Source organism: Penaeus monodon, chromosome 26 (assembly GCF_015228065.2).
Source record: "Penaeus monodon isolate SGIC_2016 chromosome 26, NSTDA_Pmon_1, whole genome shotgun sequence".
Taxonomy (NCBI): Eukaryota; Metazoa; Arthropoda; class Malacostraca; order Decapoda; family Penaeidae; genus Penaeus; species Penaeus monodon.
The window spans coordinates 30,167,352-30,182,351 of record NC_051411.1 but is presented as its reverse complement, the minus strand read 5'-3'; the positions used below and the strand labels follow the sequence as shown (position 1 = coordinate 30,182,351).

The 15,000-nt window shown below is 34.9% G+C and overlaps 8 non-coding genes across 8 annotated transcripts in view; 6 read left to right on the top strand and 2 right to left on the bottom strand.

The window, feature by feature from the left end:
• Positions 1–1,006: 1,006 nt before the first annotated feature.
• On the bottom strand, positions 1,007–1,078 carry Trnag-ucc. The gene has a single exon. It is a non-coding gene; the product is annotated as a tRNA-Gly (tRNA).
• Positions 1,079–2,911: 1,833 nt separating this feature from the next.
• Trnag-ucc lies at positions 2,912–2,983 on the top strand. Its single transcript has one exon. It is a non-coding gene; the product is annotated as a tRNA-Gly (tRNA).
• A 1,467-nt stretch (positions 2,984–4,450) lies between these two features.
• Positions 4,451–4,522, bottom strand: Trnag-ucc. The gene has a single exon. It is a non-coding gene; the product is annotated as a tRNA-Gly (tRNA).
• A 2,257-nt stretch (positions 4,523–6,779) lies between these two features.
• Positions 6,780–6,851, top strand: Trnag-ucc. Its single transcript has one exon. It is a non-coding gene; the product is annotated as a tRNA-Gly (tRNA).
• Positions 6,852–9,140: 2,289 nt separating this feature from the next.
• Trnag-ucc lies at positions 9,141–9,212 on the top strand. The gene has a single exon. It is a non-coding gene; the product is annotated as a tRNA-Gly (tRNA).
• Positions 9,213–11,587: 2,375 nt separating this feature from the next.
• Trnag-ucc lies at positions 11,588–11,659 on the top strand. Its single transcript has one exon. It is a non-coding gene; the product is annotated as a tRNA-Gly (tRNA).
• A 1,748-nt stretch (positions 11,660–13,407) lies between these two features.
• On the top strand, positions 13,408–13,479 carry Trnag-ucc. The gene has a single exon. It is a non-coding gene; the product is annotated as a tRNA-Gly (tRNA).
• A 1,520-nt stretch (positions 13,480–14,999) lies between these two features.
• Trnag-ucc overlaps position 15,000 on the top strand; it is a 72-nt gene continuing 71 nt past the window's right edge. The window contains exon 1 of the tRNA in view: position 15,000. This exon is cut by the window's right edge and continues 71 nt beyond it. This is a non-coding gene — a tRNA (tRNA-Gly).

Genomic DNA, 15,000 nt, shown 5'->3' with positions numbered 1-15,000 from the left:
AGAGAGTGAACGAGAGAGAGAGGATAGACGATTATGTGATATTTCCTTGCCTAATTTGTCTTGTGAATATTACAGTACGTATTCCTTGACAGAGCAGCAACGTAATGGTTATTTCCTATTCATTAAACCAAAGCACATAATGAAAAATATAAAGTTCATGCACTCATGAATTTTTTATCATCTGTCATCATTGACTGTCGTCATAAACATGACAGGGATACTCTCACGGTTAATACTGTTACGTTTATCGATATCGATGTCAGTTTTACCCATTTACTCCCATAAATAATTGATTTAGTTGATTACTGATGATGATGTTCTTCTTAGGGGGAAAGGAAAGAAAGAGAATGCGTATTGCCCCCCCCCCCCAGCTTAAAAGTTATAGTTTTACAGATACATACATAATATACATATGCGTATAGATTCATACGTGTATACATGTATATACGTACATACAAACACAGACATGTATGAGTATATGTATATATACATATATGTGATTTTGTGAACGTATATTATATATAAAAAATAGACAGATATATTAAACGCGAAACAGCTACCATTTTATCTGTTTCCCTGTCTGTATGACTACCTGTGTCTTTCTCCCAACTTATATTTTTCCTTTACATTCTTACAGTGTTGTTCTGTCTATTTGCATCTGTACCCTATACCCTCTTCCTGTTTTATTTATTTTATTCTTTATTTCATCATTATCCTACTTCCTTTCCATCATTCTCTTACTTTCTCAGTCTCTCTCGGTCTTCCACTTTCTCACTTCAACTCTTTCACTCTTCAACCCTTTCACTCACTTCTTCACTCACCTGCCTCTTTCCCGATTCTTCTCCCTTTCCCTCTTTTTCAGTCAGTCCTTTTCCCTTTGAACTACCCCTTTCTCATCTTCGTTTCTGTGAAAAAAAAAAAAAAAATACACGGAGAGTAAAAAAGGAAAAGTGAAATGTAGTCAGGCTGAGGCGAGTGCAGTTCACCGTTAAAATAATTACAAAATTGCGATGGCCGGGAATCGAACCCGGGTCAACTGCTTGGAAGGCAGCTATGCTCACCACTATACCACCATCGCTTCACATTTATTAAGGGGAATGCTAAAAAGTGATCTTCCTCACATCTTTTCCTTTTGTTAGCCTCCAGGGGCTGGTTACTCAAACGCGTGACGGCGCCGCATCTGAAGGTGGCGCAACTTGTAGCCGAAAGCTCCTCTCCAGGTCGTCAAAGATATCGATATCAAGCTCATCCCAGGTCGATGCTGTGTTTCAATAGATGCTGTACTTCAAAACACCAACAGTTATATATCCCTTTGTTTCTATATTCTGGCAATAAAGGCGGACTACTCCTCTTACCAATTTCTTCAATGATTTCCCCCTTTTAATGTGCTAGATTTACAGGATGGAATGATTCGGATACGGAAAATACGTCATGATTCTCCGTCCTTATTAAGTCTCAATTATCGAGCTTTGTTTAATGAATATGTGGAGAGTATATATTGAAGTGAACGAACATGTTCCAAGCTGTTACGTTTTTAAAAATAAACCTTGCAGATATGGTAAATATTGATCTATCTATTTTACATTATATTTTCTTGAAATGCTATGCTTTTGTTTGCGTCTCTATATCTGTGCATGTCTCTCTATTCGTGAGCCTCTCGGTCTGTCTCTGTCTGTCTATATGTCTCTCTATCTCCCCCTTTCGACTCTGTTTCCTTTTCTCTCCCTCTCTCTCTCTCTTTCTCTTCCTTTTCATCTCTTTTTCTTCTCTCTCTCTCCCTCCCTCCCTATCTCTATCTACCACTCTCATTCTCTCTCTTTTTATCTCTTACTCTCATTATCTCTCTCTCCCATTCTATCTATCTATATCTCTTCCCCTCCCTCCCTCTCTTTTTTTTTTCTCTCTCTCAGAGTGAATTGATTTATGAAGAAATATAGATCTTACGAGATGAGTACATCGAAGAAAAGTTTAGTTTAAATGATAATTTTTTTTATCTATGTGTGTGTGTCATTCCAGCCTCATGTAAATAATCTACAATATTCCTCTTCTTTACACACTTGTGGATAATGTGCCTCTGTACCTTTTTGCATTGTTTTACCGTAGATACTTGCAGTTTAGTGATTTTCTATGTAATGCAGCACACACACATAATATATATATATATATATATATATATATATATATATATATATATATATATATATATAGATAGATAGATAGATAGATAGATAAATCAATAGACAGATAGATGCACACACACACACACACACACACACACACACACACCTGGACACACATGCACACACACATTTATATAATATATATATATATAATATAATATATATATATATATATATATTTATATATATATATATATATATATATATATATATATATATATATATATATATATATATATATATATATATATATATATATATTCCTGAACTTGAAAAGCAGAGGCGACCTTTTGCACTTTCTTCCTTCCTTCTCTCTTAGGCATCGCTTATATTTCTCTTTTCCCTTTGTTGAAAATAAATAGATAAAAATACAGCAAGATAGAGCTCGTAACTTTGAAAATTATTAGACGATAAAGATACCAATAAAAGTAAGGTCATTGAGACTAACAATTAGTGATTATGACAAGAATGATAATGGCAGACAATAAATTATTTACGTCTGCAGTTTATATATATATATATATATATATATATATATATATATATATATATATATATATATATATATATATATATATATTGAACGCGACATAACCATTACACTGCAGCTCTATCAGGCAATGCACTAATACTCACAAACAGCAGGTAAGGCAGGTAGGTATCCGAGTCGTCGCTGGAAAGTCTCTCGTGAGGGAGATGACTTTCTATTGTTCATTTAATGAAAGTGTGAAGCGATGGTGGTATAGTGGTGAGCATAGCTGCCTTCCAAGCAGTTGACCCGGGTTCGATTCCCAGCCATCGCAAGACTTTTGACTGAAAAAGGAGGGGGAGAGAGTGAACGAGAGAGAGGATAGACGACTGAGTGATATTTCCTTGCCTAGTCTGTCTTGCGAATATTACTGTGCGTATTCCCTGACAGAGCAGCAACGTAATGGCCATTTCCTATTCGTTAAAACAAAGCACAAAAATGAAAAAATATAAAGCGTATCATGTCATTATTGACTACTGTCATAATCATGACATGTACTCATTGTCAGTACTGTTACTTTTATTGATATCACTTTTACCCAGTTACTCCCATAAATTCTGGCTTTATTTGGTTGTTGATGACGTTCTTTTGAGGGGGAAGGGGAAGAAAGAGAAGGGGAGAGAGAAGAGTGAAAGATGTAAAAGAGGGAAAAGAGGAAGCAGAGTGCAGTGGACCTCTTCCGCCTCCGCGTTTAAAAGAGAAAGAACGAAATAAATAAATAAATAAATAAATAAAGAAAAAACTTGTATATATACGTGTTTTCGTAAAATATCTGAATATGCTGTATATGCATATAAATATATGTGTATGTATAATTAGTACTTCATAAGCTGCCGTTGCTTCTCAGCAGCGTACAAGAAGGAGACAAAGTGAGGATAATAGAGACAGAACAACAACGGCAATCCATGGCTTAAAAGGACACTGAGGAAAAACCTGAGCATCTTGTTAAAAAGATATAGAAGAACTCTGGGAATTACACGAGTCTAAGGCCCATTTTGGCCACACACAATGCGTGTTGCCCCGCCACTATTTTCTGACGTACTACTATTTGGCAGCTTGTTACAAAACTTCTGAAACAAAACTTCTAACAAATTGCCAGTTATGACGCTGTACCGAAGTCAGAGAAACAGCATGAAGAAAGTTTAGAATAAAAGAGATACTCAATATCTCTATCTATCGTATATGAAAGTGATAGGAAGCCAGCTTAAAAGTTATAGTTTTTACAGATACACAAATATTATACATATATATATATATATATATATATATATATATATATATATACATATATATATATATATATATGTATATATATATATATATATATATATATATATATATATATATATATATATATATATATATATATATATGTAAAGCATGAACATATGCATATATAAACATGTTTTTGTGGACGTATATTATATATGTGTGTGCTACGTAGACATACATTAAATACGAAACAGCTACCACTTTATCTGTTTCCCTGTCTGTATGACTATTTTTTTCTTTCTCCTTTTCTTTCTTATAGTGTTAGTCTGGGTATTTGCGTCTGTACCATATACCCTCTCCCTTTCTTATCTTCAATTATTATTTTTTCTCCAATTAATTTTTCCGTTACTATTTTGCTTCTCAGTCTCTCCTCTCGCCATTTCACTCTTCAGCTCTTTCACTCACTCCTTTACTCGTCTATACCCTATCTCCCCTTCACTCTCCCTCCCTCCTTTTCAGTCAAAAGTCCTGCGATGGCCGGGAATCGAACCCGGGTCAACTGCTTGGAAGGCAGCTATGCTCACCACTATACCACCATCGCTTCACGTTTCCGGAAGAGGAACAATGCAAAGTCATCTCCCTCACGAGAGACTTTCCAGCGACGACTCGGATACCTATTTGCTTTACCTGCTGTTTGTGAGTATTAATGTATTCCTTGATAGAGCAAAACAAAATAAACGAAACGATATAAAGTAAATGCACTCATAGATTATTTAATATGCAATAATCCAAACCCTCATTGTTCATACTGTTACTTTTTGAATATCATTATCATTATTGCCTATTTACTTCTATACATGCTACCTTTATTTGATTGCTGGTGGGTGAGAAGTGTGAAAAATGCAAAAGAGAGAAGGGAGTGGCTTGTATGTGTGTTTGCGCGTGTGTTTTCGTAAGTATATCTGAATGTGATTTACAGCATATGAATATATATATATATATATATATATATATATATATATATATATATATATATATATATATATATGTTCCTCAGCAGGATCCGAGAACTAGGAAGCGATTGTAAAATCAGAACTAAGCAAATAATAGCGGGAAAGAAGATATATAAGAGGAATATATATATATATATATATATATATATATATATATATATATATATATATATATATGTATATGCATATCCACACACAAACACACACACATATCTATATGTACATATTCCTCTTTTATATATTCTTTACCCAGTTACACATGTTTTAACTTTTAAGTTGGCTTCCTACCACTTTTACTTTAATGCTACTGAGTATCCCTTATATTCAAGATTTCCTTCATGCTCTGTTTCTCTGACATCATCATTTTTTTAGCAAGTAAGTTCTATTATAGTGACCTGAATTGCAGCCTCCATTGCAAAATTGCAGATGACCATCCGAGCGGCATACAAACGTCTGTCGCCACCGATATGTTAGAGGATGCCTGGGGCCGCGCTGGTCTCTACTTGTTTTCTAGAAACCGGTCGTCTATTTAAACCAAGAAACCGCAAGAAACTAAGGCAAGTACGTGCGGTGAATTTAGGTTTTAGGAAATCAAAAGTTTAGGCTGGATATTCTGCTGTCATTCGTGAGTATTAACGTGGTTAGTTTTATTGTTTCGTGTCTTTCGTTATTTTTTTTTATTTTTTTTTTTTTTTTTAATTTTATGCCTTAGGAATATCCATCCCATCCAGCATAATATGTAGCAATAAAACCAAAATCTAATTTATATTGAAGATTAAAATAACGTAGCGTAATTGTCTTGCCATAGTTAATGGGAGATGCTCGCGCTACCACATACCACCTTTTAAGATGCTAACCTTGCTTTAAATTCCTTTTATATACGGATAAGCTGGGCGCCATGTTAGACGTTACACTATAACAGGCTGTCATGTTCGTTGTACATTAAAAGAAAAAGAAAGAAAGAAAGAAAAAAGCTTAAAGGCGTTGCATTAAGTGTCAAATTTTATTATCGTCAACTGATCCAAGAAATTCTCACAGGTACTATATTTTATTTAATCAATCTATCTTTTTTAAAATTTTTTCCCTCATTGCTCAGATCCAGGCAGTCCCAGCCTATATGAGCAAAATGGGTTCCAGTGTTCCTCTTCTCTTCTTTACCTGGTCGTTTCTATTTTTCCAAAGTACATTTTAACGGTTTATTGTTACTTCTTTGTCCTTTTGTATATTTTCCATAATTTAAGCTTGCCTCCTGCCCTCTCTCGCTGAGAAGCATCATAGCAAGTAATTATACTAACACATAAACACACACACACACACACACACACACACACACACACACACACACACACACACACATATATTCATATACATCATATTTAGATATGCTTACGAAAATCCATACAAGCTACTGCTTTTGGTGCAAAACACGCGGAAGCGGAAGAGGTCCACTGCACTCTGCTTCCTCTTTTTTCTCTGCTATATCTTTCACACTTTTCTTATACCCTTCCGCAAAGAAGAAGAAGAAGAAAAAAAGCAACTTCGTCAAGAGCAAAATAGTGTTAGTATTTATGGAAGTAATTGGTCAATAGTGATAATGATATCGATAAAAGCAACAGTATGTGTGCCTGTTATGGCAATGAATAATAACAGATAATATACAATTCATGTGTGCATTTACTCTATATTTTTGAATTACTTCGTTTTAATGTGTAGGGAATAACTGTTACATTGCTGCTCTGTCAGGGAATACAGTAATACTCACAAACAACAGGCCAAGCAGGTCGTTGCTGGAAAGTCTCTCCTGTCGGAGATAACTTTTCATAGTTCCTGTTCTGAAAATGTGAAGCGATGGTGGTATAGTGGTGAGCATAGCTGCCTTCCAAGCAGTTGACCCGGGTTCGATTCCCGGCCATCGCAAGACTTTTGGCTGAGGAAGGAGAGTGAGAGTGAACGAGGGAAAGACAAGACGAGTAGTGTGAGTGAAATGGTTAAAGAAAGAGTTGATGAATGAATGTGAAAGAAGGGAAGAAAGGAAGATTGAAAGACATGAAGAGTGAAACAGTGGATGGATGAAACAACGAAAATGTGAAAAAGCGAAAGAGAAAATGTGAAAGAGCGTAAGACCGAAAGAGCGAGAGAGAATGAGAAAGTAAGAAACAGAAATAGGAGAATGATGAATTAAAGAAGAAAGAAATAAGAGTCAAGCAGAAGGGAAACCGAGATATAGGGGTAGCTGCCTCGTATTTAATATAACTATTCAGCAACACATGTATGCACTGATGTATGTGTCTGTACACAACTGAAGTTGTTTCTATAATTTCTATATACATATGTATATATATATATATATATATATATATATATATATATATATATACACGTACGTATATATATATATATATATATATATATATATATATATATATATATAGAATATACTTATATACTGACACATAATATATGCCTCATGTATCGTAGTATTATGTATATAGAAGCACATGCATACATATGTACATACATAAGTATATGTGTCGTGTATGTATATAGGCATGTATGCATGTAAGTATTTATGTACGGTGTTTATTTATATAACTTATATGTTGGCCCCTATCACTATATATAGGATTGATAATGATATTGAGTATCTCTTATATTCTAAAATATCTTCATGTTTTTATCCATATTGACACCGATCCAGTATCATAACTGGCATTTTTTCTAGATAAAAAAAAAAATCAAGGATGGGGAAAAATGTTTTCAATTCTCTCATCGCCAACTGATCCAGATTTTCTCAAGGATACTATATATCTTCTTTACCTAGTTGCTTATGCTTTTTTCTCTGTACCTTTGTAGTAATGGTTTGCCGCTGTTCATTGTCTTGTCATTCCATATATTGTCCTCACTTTGCGTTCGGCTCCTAGTTCTCGTGCCTTACTGAGAAACATTGGCAGCGTGTGTAACATTAACCATATATATATATATATATATATATATATATATATATATATATATATATATATATATATATATATATATATATATATGTATAAGGCCACCGTCAGTCAATGTCGCCTCTGACATTACTGCTTCAGGCTGCAGCAGGCTCCCTCTCTCCACGCAGCTAATGGATCAGCAAAGACCTAAACGGTTTGGCACCAGCGACGTCGCAGGAGTTGTCAGAACAAGGTCACAAGCGACAACGATCTGCCTTCGGGACTCCGGGTTCGGATTTTTCCACAGGGTTGACTCCTGAAGCCTTTTCATCTTATAGATACCACAAGGCAGTGGATTGTCTTGCATAGGGTGGGCTCTCATAGCTTTTGACCACGCACGGACTGAACTACAAGGCAGCAGTCGGGCATCACTATCATATCTACGTAAAACTAACTCAATATTGCAAATCTGTGTATGTGCTCACGGGCGCGCGCAAGCGATGTGCGTGTACACGAATGCACACACACACACACACACACACGCACACACACATGCGCGCAATGTGTGTGCAAATTTGCACGTGTATACATATGTGTGGATTCATACACACTCACAGCGTGCGTGTGTGCATTCATACACACATACATGCGCGCACGTACATGAGCTCAAACATACACATACACATACACTGCACATCGTATTCAGATATGATTACGAAAACATGCACACACGCCAGTTTTTTTGTTGTTGTTGAAAAACGCGGAAGCGGAAGAGATTCACAACACCCTGCTTCCACCCTTCTCTCTTTAACATCTTTTACACTTCTCCCTCCCTTTCTCTACCCCCCTCAAAAAAAAAAAAAAAAAAAAAAATCACCAAAAATCAAATAAAGCTAGTATCTATGGAAATAAATGGACAATAATGATAATGATATACTTAAAACATCAGTATTAACGACAGGAATAACAGTTGCAGCGATTATGGTGAGGAAAAGATATAAAGATATATAGAAAATATATATATATATATATATATATATATATATATATATATATATATATCTCACTGATAACAATGAATAATGACAGATGATAAACAATTCATGTTCTGTTTTGTTTTGGTAAATTGGAAATAACAAATGCATTACTGCTCTATGAGGGAATGCAGTGATATACACAAGCAACAGCTAAGGCAAGTAGGTATCCGAATCGTCGCTGCAAAGTCTCTCGTGAGGGAGATGACTTTGCATTGTTCCTCTTCTGGAAATGTGAAGCGATGGTGGTATAGTGGTGAGCATAGCTGCCTTCCAAGCAGTTGACCCGGGTTCGATTCCCGGCCATCGCAAGACTTTTGACTGAAAAGGAAGGACAGTGAACGGTAGGCGGGTGAGCGAGTGACAGGGTTGATGAGTGAAGGAACCGACGGGTAAAGAGTTGAAAAGTGAAAGAGTAAAAGATTAAAAGAGAAAAAGAATGAAAGTGAAAAGGCGAAAACTTGGAAGACCGCGAGAGAGAAAAGCGAAAGAGTGAGAAAGCATAAGACCAAAAGGATGAGAGAAGAGAATGAGAAATAAACAGAAATAGGAGAATGATAAATTATAGCAGAAAGAGATTTAAGAAATGAGACTAAGGCGGAAGAAAATATAGGCTGTAGACGTTAAAAGAAATATCAACAATGTAAGAAGGAAAAAGAAAAAGAAAGAGCAGGTCAGGAGATAAATGCAGGTATGCAGACAAGGAAGCAGAAAGATTACATTTTATCTAGCTATATACATACACGTATGTGTAGATATATGTATCTATAATTATATTTATATGACATATATGTATATATACATATATGTGTGTGTGGATGTGCATGTATGCGCCATTGCACGGGGGGGGGATGCTGGGGGTGCAGTTTCCTCCCCAAGACTCAGTCCCCATCTAGGTCTGTCTTGCGCTCCTCAAGGGCCACACCAAACATCTTTTAGAGCTAACTGAATTTGACTACAGACACATGCAAAGCAGAATAGACTGGTACAGCAACTGCCCCCCCTCCCCAATTGACGCCCCTGATTACCACTGATCTTTATATATCTTCCTGCTATATATTTATTTATATCTAGTAATACTAGATTTACCTCTTAACTAAAATGTTCAAGAGCAGATGCTTGTTTCTAAACATGCATGTATTGGCATCACATCGGCATCATCAAGTACCACGGTACTCATTTTTTTTCTATATTGTATATGTTGTATATTGTAGTAGAACTACAATATACAACATACGAATATATATATATATATATATATATATATATATATATATATATATATTATATATATATGTATATATTATCCATGAATACAAGGAAAATGTTATTCACCGCCCCCCCAAAAAAAAGAAGAAAAAACAAATTGCTCACTTTGCTCACCGACCCCCTTTGCATGTTTTTATCTGTCTATATAATGTTTAGGTTGGCTCCCTATCATGTTTATATATTTATATTGCATTTATATATAGAGAAAAACATACACAATACACACATACATGTACATGTATATAAATATGTATATAGATGTATATATAAGCATATACACATACATATGTATGTATGCGTGTGTGTGTATGTATCTATTTATATAACTTTAAAATAACCCCCTATCTTTTTTATATAAGATAGATAATAATTTGAGAATCTCATATATTTTAAATTTCTTCATGTTTTATTCCTCTGACGTCGGGATAGCATCACAGATGGCATTTTTTCTTGATTTTCTTTCAACAATGATTAAGTCTGTGACAAGATGCCAAATCGTATAATTCGTTGTACAGAAAAAAAATCAAGGGCGGGGCTAAAAAAATGTTCTCATGACCAACTGGTCCAAATTCTGTTTTTATAAGATGCTAAATTCTATCCCACTTTTTAATGTCATTCAGTTGGATAAATACCTTTCTATATATATATCTTTTTATTTATTTATAAATATTTTTTTATTCATTGCTCAGAGCCAGACATTTGCAGCCTGTAGGACCAAAATGGATTCCATCCTCAAACAGTTTCCATGTTCCTCTTCCATATCTACACCTCGTTGTATATATTTTTCCTCGGTGATTTTTTTTTTTATTTTTTTTTTATTTTTTTTAGCAATGGCTGGCCGCTGTTACTTGTTTTGGCCTTTCATATATTGTGTTCACTTTGAGTTCGCCTCTTAGTTCTCGTACCCTGCTGAGAAGTATCGGCAGTGTATGTAACATTAATTATATATATACAAACGTACTGTACATCACATTCAGATATGCTTATGGAAACATTATTAACAAAATATAGTATTTATTGACGGAAGCCTAACAATATGATAATGACAACGAATAATGGCAATAAACAATTTATGAGTGGGTGTACTTCACACACACACACACACACACACACACACACACACACACACACACACACACACTTACATATACATTTTTTCCCCTTAAGATATATATATATATATATATATATATATATATATATATATATATAATATGTATATATATATATATATATATATATATATATATATATATATATATATTATGAATAGGAAATAAAACTCACACTGCAACTCTATAAGGGAATACAATAATACTTTCAAACAACAGGTAAGGCAAGTAGGTATCCGAGTCGCCGCTGCAAAGTCTCTCGTGAGAGAGATGACTTTGCATTGTTCCTCTTCTGGAAATGTGAAGCGATGGTGGTATAGTGGTGAGCATAGCTGCCTTCCAAGCAGTTGACCCGGGTTCGATTCCCGGCCATCGCAAGACTTTTGACTGGAAAGGAGGGAGGGAGACGTAACGAGGGAGAGAGTAGAAAATTTTAAGGAGTGAGTGAAAGGGTTGAAGAGTGAAAGGGAAAGAAAGGAAGAAAGGAAGATTGAAAGAGCTGAGGAGTGGAAGAGAGGAAGAATGAATTAGTGGAAGAATGAAACGGCGAAAATGCGAAAGAGCGTAAGACCGAAAGAGCGAGAGGAGAAAATGAGAAAGTAAGAAGCAGAAGTAGATTATTGAAATAAATAAATAAATGCGAATAAGAGAGGATTTAGGGTGCAGACGCAAAGAGAAGACCGACACTGAAAAAAAAGAATAAGTCGAGAGAAAGACACACAGACACACAGTCATGCAGAAGGGAAACCGAAAGATAAAGAGGTATCTGCCTCGTATATCATAAATCTGTTTAGTCACACATACGTATATATGCATTTATGTATGTCTATATAACTTTGAAGTTGTTTCTATCACTTTTATATACATTCGTACATATCTATGTTGATACTCATATATATTTATATATATACTAATTTACTATATAATACATGCATGTATCTCTATATATATGTATACAAATGCATATGCATACATATCTACATGGCCCACTATCACCTTTATATAGGATAGATAAGGATCCTGAGTATACCTTATATTCCAGATTCACTCCATGCTTTATGCCTGACACCGGTCCAGTATCATAAATAGTATTTTTTCTAGATAAAAAAAAAACTTTGTAACAAGCAACCAAATCGTACAAGTCATACAGTTTTCTCATCGCCAACTGATCCAAAAATGTCTCAAGGATACTCTATATCTTCTTACCTAGTTGCTCATGTTTTTTTTTTCTGTGTACCTTTGTAGTAACGGTTTGCCGCTGTTACTTGTCTTGCCCTTTCACTTTCCTCACTTCCCGTTCGGCTCCTAGTTCTCGTGCCTTACTAAGAAGCTTCGGCAGCGCATGTAACATTAATCATAGATATAAACATACACGTTCATATACTGCACATCATATTCAGATACACATATGAAAACATGCGCACACGCCACTGTTTTTTTTAGTTGAAAAATGCGGAAGCGGAAACGATCCACTACGCTCTGCTTCCTCCCTTCTCTCTTTTACATCTTTCACACTTCTCTCTCTCTCTCTTCCTTCCCCCCCTACCCACAAAAAACAACAACAATCAAACGAAGTTAGTATCTAATGATAAAGACACAGTTAAAAGTAACAAAATTAACAATACACACATAAAATATATCATCGCCAACAGTTGAATGGAGCTAGTATCTATGGAAGTAAATGGGCAATAATGATAATGATATAGTTAAAAGCAACAGCATTAACAATAAGAATAATAGCGATTATAATGAATAATAACAGATGATAAACAATCTGTGTAAATAGATAGATAGATAGATAAATAGATAGATGGATGGATAGATAGGTAGATAGATAGATAGATAGATGGATAGATAGACAAAAAAAATATATATATATATGTATAGATAGATAGATAGAGAGATAGAGAGAGAGAGAGAGAGAGCTGTGTTTAATTTTCAATATCCGCTTTTATCTCTCTTTTATTCTTATTTTTATGATAAATAGGAAATAACTAATTACTGCTCTATGAGGGACTAGAATAAAACTCGCAAGCAACAGGCAAGGCAATTAGGTATCCAAGTTGTCGCTGGAAAATCTCTCGTGTGGGAAATCGCTCTCTATTATCTCACGAAGCATTGTGAAGCGATGGTGGTATAGTGGTGAGCATAGCTGCCTTCCAAGCAGTTGACCCGGGTTCGATTCCCGGCCATCGCAAGACTTTTGACGAAGAGGAAGATTGAGGGTGAACGAGAGAAAGACGGGTAGAGGAGTGAGTGAAAGGGTTGAAGAAAGAATTAAAGAGTGAAAGTAATAGAATGGAAGAGAGAAAGATTGAAGGAGCTGACGAGTGAAAGAGTGAAAGAGAAAGAATAAAAGAATGGAAGAATGAGACAACGAAAATGCGAATGAGCGTAAGAGAGAAAATGTGAAAGAGGAGAGGAGAGAAGAGGATGAGAAAGTAAGAAACTGAAATAGAAGAATGATGAGTTAAAGAAGAAAGACATAAGGAAGCGGATTTAGGTGCAGACACAAAGAGACAGACCGACACTGCCAAAAACAAAAGGAAAAAGAATGAATGAACAGGTCGGGAGAAGACACTCAGGCACACAGTCATGCAGAAGGGAAACCGAAAGAGAAAAAAAATTAGCTGCCTCGCATTTAATATATCTGTTATCCACACACATATGTATATGTATGTATGCATTTATGTATGTATTTATCTGTGTCTATATAACTTTGAAGGTGTTTCTATCACACACACACATATATATGCACACACCCCTGCAGATATAGATTCATATACACATATTTATTATATAATACACACATGTATCTCTCTCTCTCTCTCTCTGTATATATATATCTATATATATGAAGATGCATAAGATATATATATATATATCTATATATATGAAGATGCATAAGCATATATATCTACATACATATGTATGTGTGTGTATGTATTTATATAAACCAACCAGCCAAACTATACAATTCGTAGTTTTCTCATCGCCAATTGATCCAAAATTGATACTGTATATGTATACTTATCTATTTTATGTTTTTTTCTGTATCTTTGTAGTAATGGTTTGCCGCTGTCACTTGTTTTGTCTCACACACACACACACACACACACACACACACACACACACACACACACACACACACACAACATATATATATATATATATATATATATATATATAAAATATTATATATATAATTATTATATATTATATTTATATATTATGTTGTGTGTGTGTGTGTGTATGTAGACACAGGCATTCATTAACTACATATACTTTTCATATATGCTTACGAAAACACGCACACAACACCACAGAGGAAGAGATCCACCACGCTCTGCATCCTCCCTTCTCTCCTTTACATCTTTCACATTTCTCTCTCTCCCCTTCCCCCCCAAAAAAAAAAAAAAAAAAAAAAAACAATCATATGAAGTTAGTATCTAATGAAAATTATACAGTTAAAAGTAACAGCATTAAAATAAGAATAAAAACTACAGCGACTGTAATGAATAATGATAGATGATAAACAATTTACGTGTGGATGTCCTCTTCTGTTTTGTATTAATAAATAGGAAATAAATAAACTACTTTGAGGGAATACAGTAATATCCGCAAGCAACAGGTAAGGTAAGTAGGTATCCGAGTCGTCATTGGAAAGCCTCTCGTGAGGGAGATGACTTTGCATTGTTCCTCTTCCGGAGACGTGAAG